The sequence below is a fragment of the Caretta caretta genome, chromosome 1 (genome assembly GCF_965140235.1).
Source record: "Caretta caretta isolate rCarCar2 chromosome 1, rCarCar1.hap1, whole genome shotgun sequence".
Lineage (NCBI taxonomy): Eukaryota > Metazoa > Chordata > Testudines > Cheloniidae > Caretta > Caretta caretta.
This window is the reverse complement of record NC_134206.1, coordinates 97,445,547-97,461,379: the sequence shown is the minus strand read 5'-3', so window position 1 is coordinate 97,461,379 and position 15,833 is coordinate 97,445,547. Positions and strand designations below refer to the sequence as shown.

General features: G+C 41.5%; 1 protein-coding gene and 1 long non-coding RNA gene across 3 annotated transcripts in view; both read right to left on the bottom strand.

Moving 5' to 3' along the window:
- The window catches only part of CLDN10 (claudin 10), a 120,281-nt gene that overhangs the window by 38,459 nt on the left and 65,989 nt on the right, over window positions 1-15,833 (bottom strand). The gene's annotated exons all lie outside the window — the stretch shown is intronic.
- On the bottom strand, window positions 3,017-9,831 carry LOC142072488 (uncharacterized). Its single transcript, XR_012668877.1, has 2 exons — window positions 9,652-9,831; window positions 3,017-3,875 (listed from the first exon to the last, which is right to left on the bottom strand). It is a non-coding gene; the product is annotated as an uncharacterized LOC142072488 (long non-coding RNA).

Below are 15,833 nucleotides of genomic sequence, written 5' to 3'. Positions count from 1 at the left end.
TTAGCCATATTTTAAGGTCTGTTTTACAACGACAGTGAAATGAGAACCAGGCCCACAATGTCCACGGTGACTTTATTGGGTCTATCCCTTGTCTTTGATGTGGTTGATCATGAGATGCTGATGACAATGCCATGGTCCTTAGTAGAAATAGATGGAACTGCTCTGAAGTAGCTTTGTTTCTTAATATCAGAGAGGAACCGGAAAGTGATTATTCATCCATCCCAAAGACTCTCTCATGCTAGGAACTGCAGGGTTCTGCTGTATTGCCCACCCATTTTTTCAATATGTGTATTAGACCTTTAGGAAGGTTAATAAAGAGATTGTGGGCTACAATGTCTGCACTAGGTGAATGTTACTCAGCTGTATTTCTCCTTACAGCTGATTCCTTTGGTGCAGGGTAATGGATGACCAGGAGACTTAGTCCTGAATGAGGACCAGCTGGTTGAGGCTCAGTCTGGATAAGGCTGAGATAACATTAGTAGGTTTGGGAAAGCAACACAAGAATTGACTAGAATTATATCAGCATGGCAAACTGACTGTGCAGCCATTGATTGTGAATTAATTTCACAACTTAGTGGTCTTATTTGACCCAAAGCTATTACTGTGTGCCCTGATACCGGCCCTGAAGAATACATTTTCCCATCTTTGCTTGCTGAGTTGTATAACTTTGTGGCAGGGACATGCTCCACTCTTGCCTCTTTCAAGACAAGCAAACTATTCGGAGACCTTCTTCAAGTCAAACACCCAGTTATTTATTTACAAAGTTCATTCCCACCACCTTTATAGATCGTGCAGCAGCTTTAATAGTATCCTGGGGCTGTAAGGCAGAGCCCTTCTGTGGCCCTAGCTCTACCAGCCTACAGCTCTTTCACTTTCTCTCTCCCTTTTGTGCTTCCTTCCTGTGCCTTTGTACCCTCTGAGTTAATGAGGTAATTAGCTTTTTACTCTTTTCAGCCTATTGCCAATTGATCAGTTTGGTACAGTTCCCATATTCAGGTGAGCACTGGGAAACTAATTGAAGTTGCAGTGATCAGAGTGCTGAATCAGTTGCTGTTGTCCAGCACTCTGTCATAGATGTCTTGTTTCAGATGTGGACCTGGTGACATTTTTCTGTGTCTTTGTATCTTGAGATTAAACTACTGTGATGCACTCCACTTGAGGCTACAATTCAAGACCTTTCAGAAGCCAAAGCTAGTCCAGAATGTGGCAGGACAATTATTAAAGGCAATTTGCATTCTTTGGTATAGGTAGTTACTTTTCCCCCAGATGTTTGTAAGAAACAATTTTCTTCTGTTCAACTGAATATTCTGTTCCACAAAAAAAAATTTCTTCTGAAAAATATTTGGAGATAATAATAAGAACTTTATTATTTTGTCTTTTTAAAAAATATAGATAGAGACAATGGGTGAGACTATCTCAATTACACTGGTGTAAATCCAGAATAAAATCACTGAGACTGGCAACCAGTTAACAGCAACCAGTTCTCCTTTGTGTTCCCCCTGTCCCTGAACTGAGGAGGAGGGTGGCAGTTACAACAGGTATTCCTCCCATTGGTGTTTGTATTTTTCATACATTACTTGGTTAATATAAATATTAAATATTTCATGATACTATTCATCCTATTCTTTTAAGGGGTGATTCCTTTACACATTTCTTTTTATCTCCTTACCAGCTATTCATCACATCTTCTCTGGGCTACTAAAACTTCCTCAGTTATGGCCTTTTTAAGTCACAAATCTTCCAACTTCAATCTTTCCACATTGCACTGGCTCATCCCTTCCCTCCTGGTTTTTCCTAGGTAAAATGTGGAATGGATTGGAATCAGTGGTCTACAATTCCGGAATTCTTTTCTCCTCTACATCCTTCCATCATGGTTCAGGCGTTTGTTTCCTTATTAGTACTACTGTTTATTGTTTATTATTAAATATATTTATTAGTACTACTGTTTATTGTTTATTATTAAATATATTTATTGTATATAGTATGGGATGTTTGGGATTTACTTTGCTTCTACTCTTAGGCCTGGTTTGTACTGTAAAATTTTACTGGCATGCATCCACCCTGAATTTTCAGTCCTGCCAACAAAACTCTGAATTCTTGCCAGCGAAAGTTAAACCAGTTTCCCAAGTGACATAAGGCTTCTAGCAGTAGTGTTTGACCAGCACAGTGCCTGTGTGAACGCGGACATATCGGTATCAGTACAAGCAGTCCTCCAGCAACAAGTTTACAATGTCATTGTTCCCATGGGAGTGACTGCTCTGGTTGAATTTTTGCTGCCAAGGGTTCACAAAGACCAGTAGCCCATGCCTGCCCCCCAGCTTAAAATCCCCAGAGTGTTTTGGCAATGTCTCTTTTCCTACTAGCCCCCACCTTTGCTAGCACACAGGTATGGCTACATGGAAAACTCCAGCTAAGCCTCGTGCTGCTGACTGGTCCAGAAACAAGGTCTTGAATGTCCTGGGTTTGTGGGAGAAGGAGCATGCAGGCACAGCTGCGGAATTTCCACCGGAATAAAGATGTTTATGCAGATATTGTATAGAGGTTGCAGAAACTGAGGTATGACAGAGATAATTTCCAATGGCGGGCAAAGGTGAATGAGCTGTGGCAATCCTACCAAAAGACAAAGGAGAGCAACAAAAAATCTAGTGCTGTCTCTCACAGCTTCCGCTATTATGTAGAGCTCTACGCCATATTGAGAGGGAATCCCACCATCTACCTGCTATGGGCAGGGGACATCTCATGACATCCAGAAGAAGGAACCCTTGAACTGCACACAAATGATAAACTCTTTGAAGAGGGGGATATGGATGATGCAGTGCTGATGGAGAGCGAAGACTTCCTCAAGACCCAGCTGAACTCCATTGAGGAAGGAGAAAGGAATTCAGGTGGGTATAAGTCACTGGTCTCATTAGTGAATGCCATTTGTTTTACTTTTTCCAGGGCCTCCCAAATTTCTCCTCTTCCCCTCTCAAAATGGCAGCTGACCACGTGTGAACAGGGAACAAAGGAATTCTGCTTTAAAGTAGCTGGTTTATTTTAAGAGCATGCACTGGCCTTCCTAGGCAAAACTGACAAAAGAAAACAGGGAAAAGCAGCCAGAAACATTCACAAATACATAATGCTGGAAAATAATTTTGCTTTCGAAGTATATAGTTTTGCAGGGAAGGTAACCAAATAAAATTCTATACATTGCGAACAGGCAAAAAAAAAAAAAAAAAAAAAAAAGCTTCCAGCACTTGTAAGCTATGTGCAAACTAATACCTGAGCATTCAGATACATATGGAGACAGTGCTTGCCTGCTAACCAATAAAATTAAATATACTAAAAATAGAAAATAGTAGCAACTGGGTATTCTGACTATGCTTTTTCAGAAAATGCACTGTAAACTTGTAGTGTGCAGATTTTCAAGTGTAAAGCACATTACACATGCTGTTCAAACTTGTGGTTTTCAAGTCCAAAACTCATCACTTGTATGTTGTGGTTAGCTTCAGGAAAGAGATAGAAACAGTGTGTAGTTAGATCTTGGCTTGGACAGATTCACAACTCTATTCAGCAGTCATAATCTTCTGCTGCATATGGAGCCGCTGGTTTATCTTGGCCCCAACAGCTTCCTGGTCCTCTGGGACAATTTCACAGAACTTTTTGAGCAGGTTGTGTTTGATCTTTGCCCAGACATTCCTAGGCAGAGCAGCCTTCTTTCTACCACCGTGGTAGGACATCTTCCGAACCCACACTGCAGAGGTGCTCTGGGTGACCATTGCTGTGAAAAACCCAGCAGCATATGGCTCCGGGTAACCGCAAATCCTCTTGAGCAGCTGCCTTCTCTGGGCCTTTGGTATCCTCATGAGTGATATATCCGCTAGCATCACCATTGCCTGTAACAAGTTAATCAATGTTTACTACACTGTCCCTAAAGTTCCCCAGGTCCTGCCCACTCCTCACATAGGGGGATTGAAAAGTGACCCCATGTACTCACCATGCTGGGTATTGATAAGTGGTAGTGACTGTGGGCCTGTACATACTTTTTATGCAGCTTTATATGAGAAAAAATTTAGGGAGTTAATTATCTTGTGCTGCCAGCTAACCCCTTACATCTAACAGTGGCTCTCTGCCTGGTAGTTTTCAGTGACCTCGGTTGTGGAATCCTTGAGGGCTGCCCCTTCTACACCCACTGAGAGACTCACTATGATAGGGAGGAAAGAGAAACAGACAAGAGAAGACAGGTTCTCAGGACTGCTCCAGACTGCTGAGACTGGAGCCCAGGAGACTGCTGGGACTGAATGCCGGAGAAAGGACAGGTGCACCCACACATCATGCAGTTCCTCAGATATCAAATTCGGATGCTCTGAAGCATTAGGAGTAGAGCACTCCAGCAGCCAATACACTGCATGGACAACAATTCCTTCTTCCTGGGGCCAAGGCCACCCTCACCTCCCCTACACCTTTCTCCTCAAGGCACCAGCATTCCCTGAAGCAGTATGCCTTAGCTCAGCCCCAGCGGACAATAAGGAGGATTGCTGTGAATACACTTACTCTGATCTGTGATGCGCCCTTGAGCTGTTAGCATCTTGCGCATTCTTTTTTAGTAGTTTATGTGTTGTTTATTGTTGCATAATAAAATTCTATTTTGTGAAAACCAGGATTTATTCTCTTTGTCTTACAATACAGAGATGCAAACCCCACAAATCAATAGCTCCCCTAAGCAAAGAAATAATTCATGCACCGGCTAATTACTCTGTATTGCAGCAAAACAAAGCGTCACACTGTCTGACTTCAGCAAACTGGCCATCCACATCTGAAAATTCTGCAGAACTCCTGGTTGTCCCAGGTTTGCATCATGAGCTAATTCCACCACTCAGTGCTCATTTCATGAGCCCAATACTGTCTATCCCCAATGTACAGCAATACCTGCCACAGCTGGCCAGTTTCATTCACTGTCCATATCATCTATTCCTCCTCAGTATTCTCAGTTTCCTGCTGCATGGCCTTGGTAGTTGTTGCAGTTCCACAAATACAAAAGAATCACTTGCCCTGTCTCTGAAACAGACCAGAGAGCTCTGCTGATCTGTTCAGCGTCCATGTTTTTGATGGCAAGATGGTGGAGAGATTGAAAACCGGTGCAAAAAGGTAGATTATGGGATGGAACAGAGGGAATTGTAGGACTTTCCCACCACAGTGCTGGTATTGTGTAACATACTGCAAATCTTTGTCACTAGCTTGTGTGCTGGATGGTGGTTTGGGGGACACTGGCATGCACTATACAGTGCTGCACATCTTCTGCCAAGACAACCTGGTGTTGTGTGGACACACTGCACTAGCAAAGGCAATCAAACATGAATGCACTCTTCCAAAACAGCTATGTCAGTAGCAGTATACTGGCAGAAGTTTTGCTGGTAAAACTTTCTATTGTAGATAAGCTACCACTGTTTTGAGGGTAAATTGCAATTGCTATGACAAATTATGGGCCAATTTTTTTTAAAAGTTAGGTATATAGTTTGTGTCTGATTTGCACAAAAATTGCGTTAGTACATTTCCACAGTCATTTACATATATATATTTATTCCATTTACATACACAGTTGTAAAAACTGTATCTGTAGATTACACATATATTGCGTACGCAGTTGTGCAGCCTCCTTTTTAAATAATCAGGCACTGTTACTGATTTCTTGTTAAAGGTGTCATAGACAATATATGATTATTGTTACACATAGATTGCAAATGACGGAAACAGTTTGATAGTTTTGCATGATATACAAAAGGATATTATATTACCTTGCATGGAGGAGTCTGTCAGAAACACTTTTGTTGCTAAGTCTGAAGTACAGTTACATTTAAACTTTTGCAGAGTAAAATCACAAGCAACTATTATTGAGTCATAAATTAAATAGTGGATGATAGCATTATTTGTTCTTTAGCCAGTACAAACAGATTAAGGTCGTCATGCCTGTGTACCAGATAAGTTTTTCATTTAGTTTTACAGTCTTTAAGCTGGGCCACTTCAAACTGTTTCCTGTGACATGGTTTTCAAGGTGCATGTGGAGCACCTGATCAAAGAAAACAGAAAAATATTATTTGTGCAGTATGGGGGAGTAAGCCCTCTTGTATCCTGGAATGCTTCTGAATAATTGAGTATTGAAAAGGGAAATCAGAAATGCAGGAAATGAAACCTGACTCATTAGTGTAGTCTGCTGGTTAAGGGCAGAGTGAAAGATCTACAGGATGTCTTGGAGCTAGCGATTCCACCCTTAACAGTCCAAGAGCTCGGGTTAGAGACTATGCTGTGTATGCAGAAATTCTATTCTGCTATGCAGGTTTTCCAGTGGAAGCTATTCTGTAAAGTGAAAACATCCCCCCTTCCCAAAATGAAGGAGATATAAGCAGAGCTCTCTAAAAGAATCATAGAATCATAGAACCATAGAATATCAGGGTTGGAAGGGACCCCAGAAGGTCATCTAGTCCAACCCCCTGCTCGAAGCAGGACCAATTCCCAGTTAAACCATCCCAGCCAGGGCTTTGTCAAGCCTGACCTTAAAAACCTCTAAGGAAGGAGATTCTACCACCTCCCTAGGTAACGCATTCCAGTGTTTCACCACCCTCTTAGTGAAAAAGTTTTTCCTAATATCCAATCTAAACCTCCCCCACTGCAACTTGAGACCATTACTCCTCGTTCTGTCATCTGCTACCATTGAGAACAGTCTAGAGCCATCCTCTTTGGAACCCCCTTTCAGGTAGTTGAAAGCAGCTATCAAATCCCCCCTCATTCTTCTCTTCTGCAGGCTAAACAATCCCAGCTCCCTCAGCCTCTCCTCATAACTCATGTGTTCCAGACCCCTAATCATTTTTGTTGCCCTTCGCTGGACTCTCTCTAATTTATCCACATCCTTCTTGAAGTGTGGGGCCCCAAACTGGACACAGTACTCCAGATGAGGCCTCACCAATGTCGAATAGAGGGGAACGATCACGTCCCTCGATCTGCTCGCTATGCCCCTACTTATACATCCCAAAATGCCATTGGCCTTCTTGGCAACAAGGGCACACTGCTGACTCATATCCAGCTTCTCGTCCACTGTCACCCCTAGGTCCTTTTCCGCAGAACTGCTGCCTAGCCATTCGGTCCCTAGTCTGTAGCTGTGCATTGGGTTCTTCCGTCCTAAGTGCAGGACCCTGCACTTATCCTTATTGAACCTCATCAGATTTCTTTTGGCCCAATCCTCCAATTTGTCTAGGTCCTTCTGTATCCTATCCCTGCCCTCCAGCGTATCTACCACTCCTCCCAGTTTAGTATCATCCGCAAATTTGCTGAGAGTGCAAACCACACCATCCTCCAGATCATTTATGAAGATATTGAACAAAACCGGCCCCAGGACCGACCCTTGGGGCACTCCACTTGATACCGGCTGCCAACTAGACATGGAGCCATTGATAACTACCCGTTGAGCCCGACAATCTAGCCAGCTTTCTACCCACCTTATAGTGCATTCATCCAGCCCATACTTCCTTAACTTGCTGACAAGAATACTGTGGGAGACCGTGTCAAAAGCTTTGCTAAAGTCAAGAAACAATACATCCACTGCTTTCCCTTCATCCACAGAACCAGTAATCTCATCATAAAAGGCGATTAGATTAGTCAGGCATGACCTTCCCTTGGTGAATCCATGCTGGCTGTTCCTGATCACTTTCCTCTCATGCAAGTGCTTCAGGATTGATTCTTTGAGGACCTGCTCCATGATTTTTCCAGGGACTGAGGTGAGGCTGACTGACCTGTAGTTCCCAGGATCCTCCTTCTTCCCTTTTTTAAAGATTGGCACTACATTAGCCTTTTTCCAGTCATCCGGGACTTCCCCCGTTCGCCACAAGTTTTCAAAGATAATGGCCAATGGCTCTGCAATCACAGCCGCCAATTCCTTCAGCACTCTCGGATGCAACTCGTCCGGCCCCATGGACTTGTGCACGTCCAGCTTTTCTAAATAGTCCCTAACCACCTCTATCTCCACAGAGGGCTGGCCATCTCTTCCCCATTTTGTGATGCCCAGCGCAGCAGTCTGGGAGCTGACCTTGTTAGTGAAAACAGAGGCAAAAGAAGCATTGAGTACATTAGCTTTTTCCACATCCTCTGTCACTTGGTTGCCTCCCTCATTCAGTAAGGGGCCCACACTTTCCTTGGCTTTCTTCTTGTTGCCAACATACCTGAAGAAACCCTTCTTGTTACTCTTGACATCTCTGGCTAGCTGCAGCTCCAGGTGCGATTTGGCCCTCCTGATATCATTCCTACATGCCCGAGCAATATTTTTATACTCTTCCCTGGTCATATGTCCAACCTTCCACTTCTTGTAAGCTTCTTTTTTATGTTTAAGATCCGCTAGGATTTCACCATTAAGCCAAGCTGGTCGCCTGCCATATTTACTATTCTTTCAACTCATCGGGATGGTTTGTCCCTGTAACCTCAACAGGGATTCCTTGAAATACAGCCAGCTCTCCTGGACTCCTTTCCCCTTCAAGTTAGTCCCCCAGGGGATCCTGGCCATCCGTTCCCTGAGGGAGTCGAAGTCTGCTTTCCTGAAGTCCAGGGTCCGTATCCTGCTGCTTACCTTTCTTCCCTGCGTCAGGATCCTGAACTCATGGTCACTGCCTCCCAGATTCCCATCCACTTTTGCTTCCCCCACTAATTCTACCCGGTTTGTGAGCAGCAGGTCAAGAAAAGCGCCCCCCCTAGTTGGCTCCTCTAGCACTTGCGCCAGGAAATTGTCCCCTACGCTTTCCAAAAACTTCCTGGATTGTCTATGCACCGCTGTATTGCTCTCCCAGCAGATATCAGGAAAATTATCTTGTCAAATTAGTGACTTTCCTATTTTAATCTTTGTTGTGTGGCTTCGAGGAGATCCTTCATAGTGGGAGCAAACTGAAATATAGTATTTTAACCATCAGCTAACAGTCAACAACTCTTGTTTGTATAGGCCACTTCTATTGGTTTTTTACACTATCAGAAGATAAATTATCCTAAAACATATGTTAAAGTAGACATTCTTATTTTATAAACTATTAGGACAAGAATAATTACAGTTACATTGTCCGTATATTACATAACAAAGATTAAACTTCACTGAAAATGATAACAAAAGATTTAAAAACAGTTAAAAATGAGATTTCATAAAAGTTGCTAAATTTCCTACCATCCCATTTTGCATGCTGTACAGTCTATTTTGAAGTGAAAGACTTCAGTCCTTGACACTGGGATTAATGCATTAATTTTTTTACAGCTTGCCTGACTTGGTTCAAAAGAGCATGGGTTTCACTCAGAACTTTTTAAATACAATGCTTTTAAAAATAGATAACCTGTTCAACAAACTGAACAGGAAATCTGCAGAAATATATCTCTTGCTTTAAGTGATGTGCATTCCACCTGGCAAACAACACAAATATAGTTTTCAGTGGTTCAGAAGTTTTCTGACCATAAAATTTGGTCTTGCTACACACAAGCAGATCACAATCTATAAGCCCAGATGAAATATTTTATCTATTGACTGACTGATTTATAAAATACATCCTATGTAACATGGGTTAGAATGCATGTACAAAATGCCTCATAAAAGAAAATAGGGTATTTCACTCCTGCAAAAAACCCCACAGTTGCCCATATGAAGTTACCAACCTCCAGAAACATGAGATGATCCTTATAATGTGTCCTAAAGGTCAATTGATTTTGATGCTGATCAGTGGGGGAGTTGAATTCCAGAGCTGAGGAGCTTCTCCTGAGAATACCCTGCCACCAACCCCAGGCCTGTTGTTTCATATGCAATTACTAACCTCAATTCCCATGGCAGCACATAGATAAATGGGCAGGGCTAGCAATCTGGTATCTCTCCTGAGCACTACATTAACTTTAAAAACAGAAATGACTTTAAAATAGAAATGACTTACAAGGTAATAACTGGTAAATATCACTGGAGGCACAACTCAGAGGCAGAGAATTCAGGGTGTCTTTGCTAAGAGCCAAGTTTGTGCAAATAACTCCTCTTATAAATAACTCCTGTATGGAGCAGTAGAATAAAATAACTGGGGTTGCATCAGTTACAAAGTGTTCTTCCTTACAAATATCCCCCAATACAGTAGACTTAAGGAAAAGTCTGAATTTAGATCTGGTTGGCTCATTGTTATGCCTTGTAACATAATTTAAAAAGTGACATGACTATACGAACAATTTCTTTGGTAGGTAGCCATTCTAATTTCTAATTAAATAAATAATAATTAAATTAAATAAAATAAATAAATTCTAAACCTTGCTTACTGCTTATTTTACACTTACTGACAGCCTGTCATTGCTTCTAATATAGGGACCTGTGAGTAAAAAGCTGGTTTTTACAGAAATGTGGTTGGTCAGAACCAAACAGTGAGCGTTTTGAGCAAAAGGTCACCCAGAGAAAGAGACTGGGCCAAATTCATCCCTAAGATTACTTCATTGAAGTCAGTGGAGTTACACAGAGAATGAATTTGGACTATTGTATTTCTATTTTAAGAGTGAACACACTTTGCACTAATGATAACAACAATAAAATCTTGTCTTGCAAAACACTGGATGTGATTGCATATAGGAAAAGATAATTCCAGTTTTCAAACTGTTTCACCCATATTTAAAATGTTTCTATTTATAGCTGACTATGCCAATTCATAATTGTTTTAAAAGGAGCATTTTGTTTTCTCACATGGAGCTATTGCTTGTTTCTTTGTGATCAACCATTTTTGACAGTATTTTTTATATGTTAAAAAAATGAAAGGAGGAGGGAGCATATAGGCCTTTTATCCAGCAAAGGAGCTGTTTCTGAATGTCTCAGGTGAGCAACGAAGTATATCAAAAGGATAGCCTTCTTTCTGCCATGAATGCGTGGAGGTGGAATGTGCAGGTGGTTGCTCCAGAGGAGACTTCACACCTTCTGTCTGTGCCTCCACAGGAATCCTGCTGGGGTAGGCTGCCTGGGAAAGAGATTGAATCAGTACTTTTCCTGATGGGCCTGGCTCTGACCCTTCCTGGGTTGTCCTCTCCACTGTCAGTGCTGAGGCGGGGGATTCAGGGGCTCATGGCACTGTTCCCCTTCTCCAGGTGGATTTAATGCTGTTGGGTCCTAGAATCTGAATTGCGGCATTGGGACAGGGGAAACCTAGAACTTAAACCTAAGTTAATTGAGTGTAATATATTTAAGAAGTAAATGCTCCTAGTGTCAATGGAGAATTAATAACAGATCCGGAGAGTCAAAGCATGAGAAGCGTAGCTTTTACCTGAGGTTACCGCACCCTTAGGATTCCTGGCACCAGGAACCTTTCTAAGAATATAAGGCTGTACGGATATTAGCCAGTCAAGTAATCTCCCCTGAACTGATTATACTGTAGATGTTCTTCACTGGAGATCTAATCAATATATTAGTTTTCTAAAGGAAACAGAGCACCATTAGAAAATAATGAGAGATTTGTATGACATTGCAAGAACAATCACTAAATGCTGGTTCAAGCTAGTTGAAAGCTGCACAGATTTATAACCTGTTGCCTTTTCTTTGAAGAACAGGAAAAGGCTGATATACAGTTGATTAAACAAAATCAAATGTCAGTTTATAAGCCGACAAAACTACTTCTAAAAGGCACCTTTAAGTAATTATTGTATTTCCTATGAATCCCCTCCCCCACACCTTTTGGCTGGTTGCTACATATTTGACCAAACTCTGGAGGATGCTACCATAGAAAGTACCAGAATAACTAGGAAATTAAAAATAAATCTAAGTGAAGTCAGTGTAAAAAATTACAATGAAACGTAATCAAATAGCTTCCCAATGGACTGCACAAATAGGGCCAAATTTGGAAGTTGTTACTGAAGGATCGATCATCGTTTTTTAGACTTTGCCCTGTATGGTCAGGCATGGCTGGCCATTAGGGGCTAAGTAGGTTAAGATTCACCACTAGCGTCACTAGCATTTAGAGTGGCCAATGTACTGCAGGGTGCAGTACCACTTGCTGCCACTGGGAGCTCCTGGTAGGATTATGCCTCCTTCAGGCCCTGGAGGCTATAACCGGCTACTTCAAGAGTGCTTCTGGCCTGTGTGTTTGTGGTGGGGGTGGGCAGAGTAGGAGGCTTCTGAGTGAGGTAGTGGGTGGGGGCTCAGGTAGTAGTGGGAAAGGCTCTGAGCTTGGAGTGCTGGGTCTGTATGGTGGGGGGTGGTTCTGAGCCTAGGGATGTTGGGTGACATAGGGTTCAGCACTAAAGGGGGTGGATCCAAGCTGTAGAGGGGTGGGTTCTCAGCCTTGTGAGATAGATAGTAGAAGTTTCTGTGTAACTGTGGCTTGAGTTAGAGGGAGCCAAGGTGGTTTGGGGAGGTTTCGAGTTGGGAGGGAGATGGCTTGGGTTGAGCGCAAGTGGGGAGGGTCAATTACTGAATAAGGTTGTGGGTAAGGGTGAATTGATGGGGTGTGTGGTGAGGGGATGGTAGGGCAGAGGCTAGATTGACAAGGGAGAGGTAAGAAATAGGAGAGATTGGTGAAGGGATGGCAGAGATTAATATTGTTTTCTCACAACCTGCCCTTTACTACGTGTCCAGTTTTTCATTCTGAAAAGGGGAGGGGATAGTACCTCCCATATGCCCAAACAAAGTGCTTCCCTGTGACCTCCCATCCACCACCCTCACAACCACAATGTGCCCATTTTTCACTTTGAAAATGATCAGTCAGGGGAGGCGGGGGTTATCGACTGATACCTTCAGCCCCACTGCTGATGTTGGGCATCAGCTGCCACTGTTAATGGTACAGAACATGATCCTTCCAGCACATTATAACAAAAACCTTGAGCAGAGTGACTTAATTTGAATTTGGTCTGGCTGGGCTCAGAATAGTTACGGCGACTGACGCCAGCAGACCAGGTGCCAGCTTATGCCAAGGTCCCCATGTCTCAACTGAACACTGACTAATACACAGCTGGAATCAGTCTGGCTCACTTGTGTGTTAAAATAGGTATTAGAATTATAAGAATGTGTTTAGACTTTATTGAAGGTTTGTGATTTGCTGCATGCATTAATCTCACTTATAATATCTGTATCCCATATTGTAAGGTAATATTTGAGCAGTTGTATTATGAGCCTCTGTGACTGTGTAAATCACCAGACAGGAGAGAGACTTTAACTAGTGTGAAGTGCCGATCTCCAACAGAAGGTGTTACCGTCCTGCCCAACAGGAAAGGTCCATTGACACCAGACGGACTATTGTGGGATGATAAAGAGGACAAAAGATGTTGGTTGTTTTCCCCTCCCCACGCCATAAGGATGAATCATGCAAGGGGATTCCTCCCATCAGCTGAATTTGATGATCAGAGCACAAGGGAAGAGAGGGATAAAAACCCCTAACAAGAAGGAACTGTATCTCTATGCTGCTTGGATTCTGATGGACAAGGTATACTAGGCATAAGCAAGACAGCCGCAGTGTCTTAGCCTAGGTTAGTCCTAAAGGACAATAAAACTTGTTTATTATAGAAGCGTCTATTACTTTTTGAAACTTAAGTTTGTAACTCATTTGTGCATATATTTTTGGAGGCTTTAACCTTGTAAGTAACTCTCTAATTTCTTTTTGCTATTTTATAAATCTTTATATAGTTTATTATATGATTGGCTACAAGCGTTGTCTTTGGTGTGATATCTAAGGTGCAATGGACCTGGGGTAAGTGACTGGTCTTTTGAAACAGGAAGTAACCTGAATAATGTTGTGATCCTTGGTGTAAGGGACCATCTATCACAAAGGTATGCTCAGCTGGGTGGCAAAATAGAGCAGAGTACCAAAGGGGACTGTCAGTAACTCCATGTTTAGGCCTGAGGAGTTTACACCTGATAATTGGTTGATGAAATCTAAATACAGAACTCACAACCAATTTGGGGTTTGTGCGCTGGTTCCTAACAGTCTGCCCTGAGGTTGGTACTCATACTCTCAGTCACTGCACGCAGCTTTACAGTGACAAAGGAGAGTTAACATTTGACTTAGAATCACATTCTCAGATTGGAAACAAGAGAAATTACGAAAAACAATTGTTTAAATGTGTGAGTCCAGTGCAGACCTTTTAAGCATGTGGCAAACTAAGGTTCATCTGAAAATTAATGTACGTTTGACCCTTCAGCAATAATACTTCTTTTGATTCTTGTGTTTGGTGCCTAGATTTTACAGTGATGGGCATATTAGAAATATAAACAGTAGAGAGAGTAGGTGTACAGAGGTGACAATGTGGGGAATCTGTCTGTACAACTTATGAATTCTGTGTGATGTTTATGAAGTTGTTTTAATGAAATGCTGTATTTGTGAATGTGGAATGGTCAAACTTCATGACATAGGTCTATATTTGTAATAGAAACCTTGAAATGGAACACACAAAGATAGGGAAAGTTCTACTTCAGAATCTTTATCCAAACTTCTTGCGTATGCCCCTCTATAATTATAATTTAAATCATTAGCACTTTGTGGCATATGTTGGTTTTCATTAGGGCTCTGATCCAGCAAGGACATATGCACATGCTTAATTTACATATTGTGAGTAATCCAATTGATCTTTACTTAAAAAGTTACAATTTCAGTATGATTTTCATGTACTGCTTATAATGTTCCTCCATTATTACAGTAGTTTCATTTTGTTCTTGTCCATGAGAAAGAGAAACAGTTTTGCCAATGACCATATATTTTCAGAATCATGCTGTATTTTTTTCCTCTTTTCTTTCTGATTCCTGATTATTCACATTTCATTCCCTAGATGAAAAATATTTTGAATTAGGATTATCACTCTGGAATCAGTTCTGGCTTCCTGAATTTAACTCTGGATTTCGGTGAGATTGACTGACCCTCACGTTAAGAGGTTTTGCATTAAATCCAATTAAAACTTAAAATATTTTCCATGAATCACAAAAAGGGAGATTCTCAAATAGATTTGGCTCAATTTCAGTTTTTTAAAAATGGAAAGGAAAGTTTTACAAAACCTAATGTACATTTTCTTTTTATCATAACAGTCATTTGTTTGAATGTAAACCTTTCCCTGCAGTTTTTGCAGTGAGCATTATTGTAGCATTGTGTAGAAGAATGAGAAAGTAAAACAATCATTCTTCTCAACAGTAGGAATTTCTGCATATCCTTTTTAGTTGGGCCATCATATGTGTCACATGGAAGTAGAATCAGAAATGATCCTGGCAATAAATTCATGTATTTCAGGAGTCTCATGGTGAACCAGCAATGTGGTCTGTAGATTGAACAATAACAATAAGACAACAAAATGCCAACAGCTATTTGAGATAGCACTGTTTCCACTATGCTTGCCATAGCGATTGTTTTTGGTGTCTGACAGCACTTTATGGTAACTGTTGGTAAAAATTATTTTAATGATGACTGGTGTAATTACTAGCTAGATATTGAAATATTAATTTTGTGCTCACAAGTAATGGTGGCTGCTAAAGTGGAACTTGGATTGAAAGCTCTTTTAAAAAGGTGTTCCTTAGGATGTACAGCGTAACAAGCTATTTTTGCTGTACCATGGAGAGTATTTACTTTTTAATGTATATATGGGGAAAATCCCCTAATTTTTAGGGCTAAAAATGTGATACACTAGTACTTTACCCCATCATTCTCATAAGACCCAGTCAGATGCCCATTGAAGTCAATGGAAAGACTCTGTACTTATGGTCTCTTTAAGACTGAATGGGTTCAGTTCACCTGTGATTAGTTAGTTGCCTCCTGATGGGGCTAGATTGAGGCCATCTGGCCCCTATTAAGATCCAGTCAGCAGTTGAGAAAGGTGAGAAGGAAGGAAATGGTGGGAGTTGTTTTAAGAGC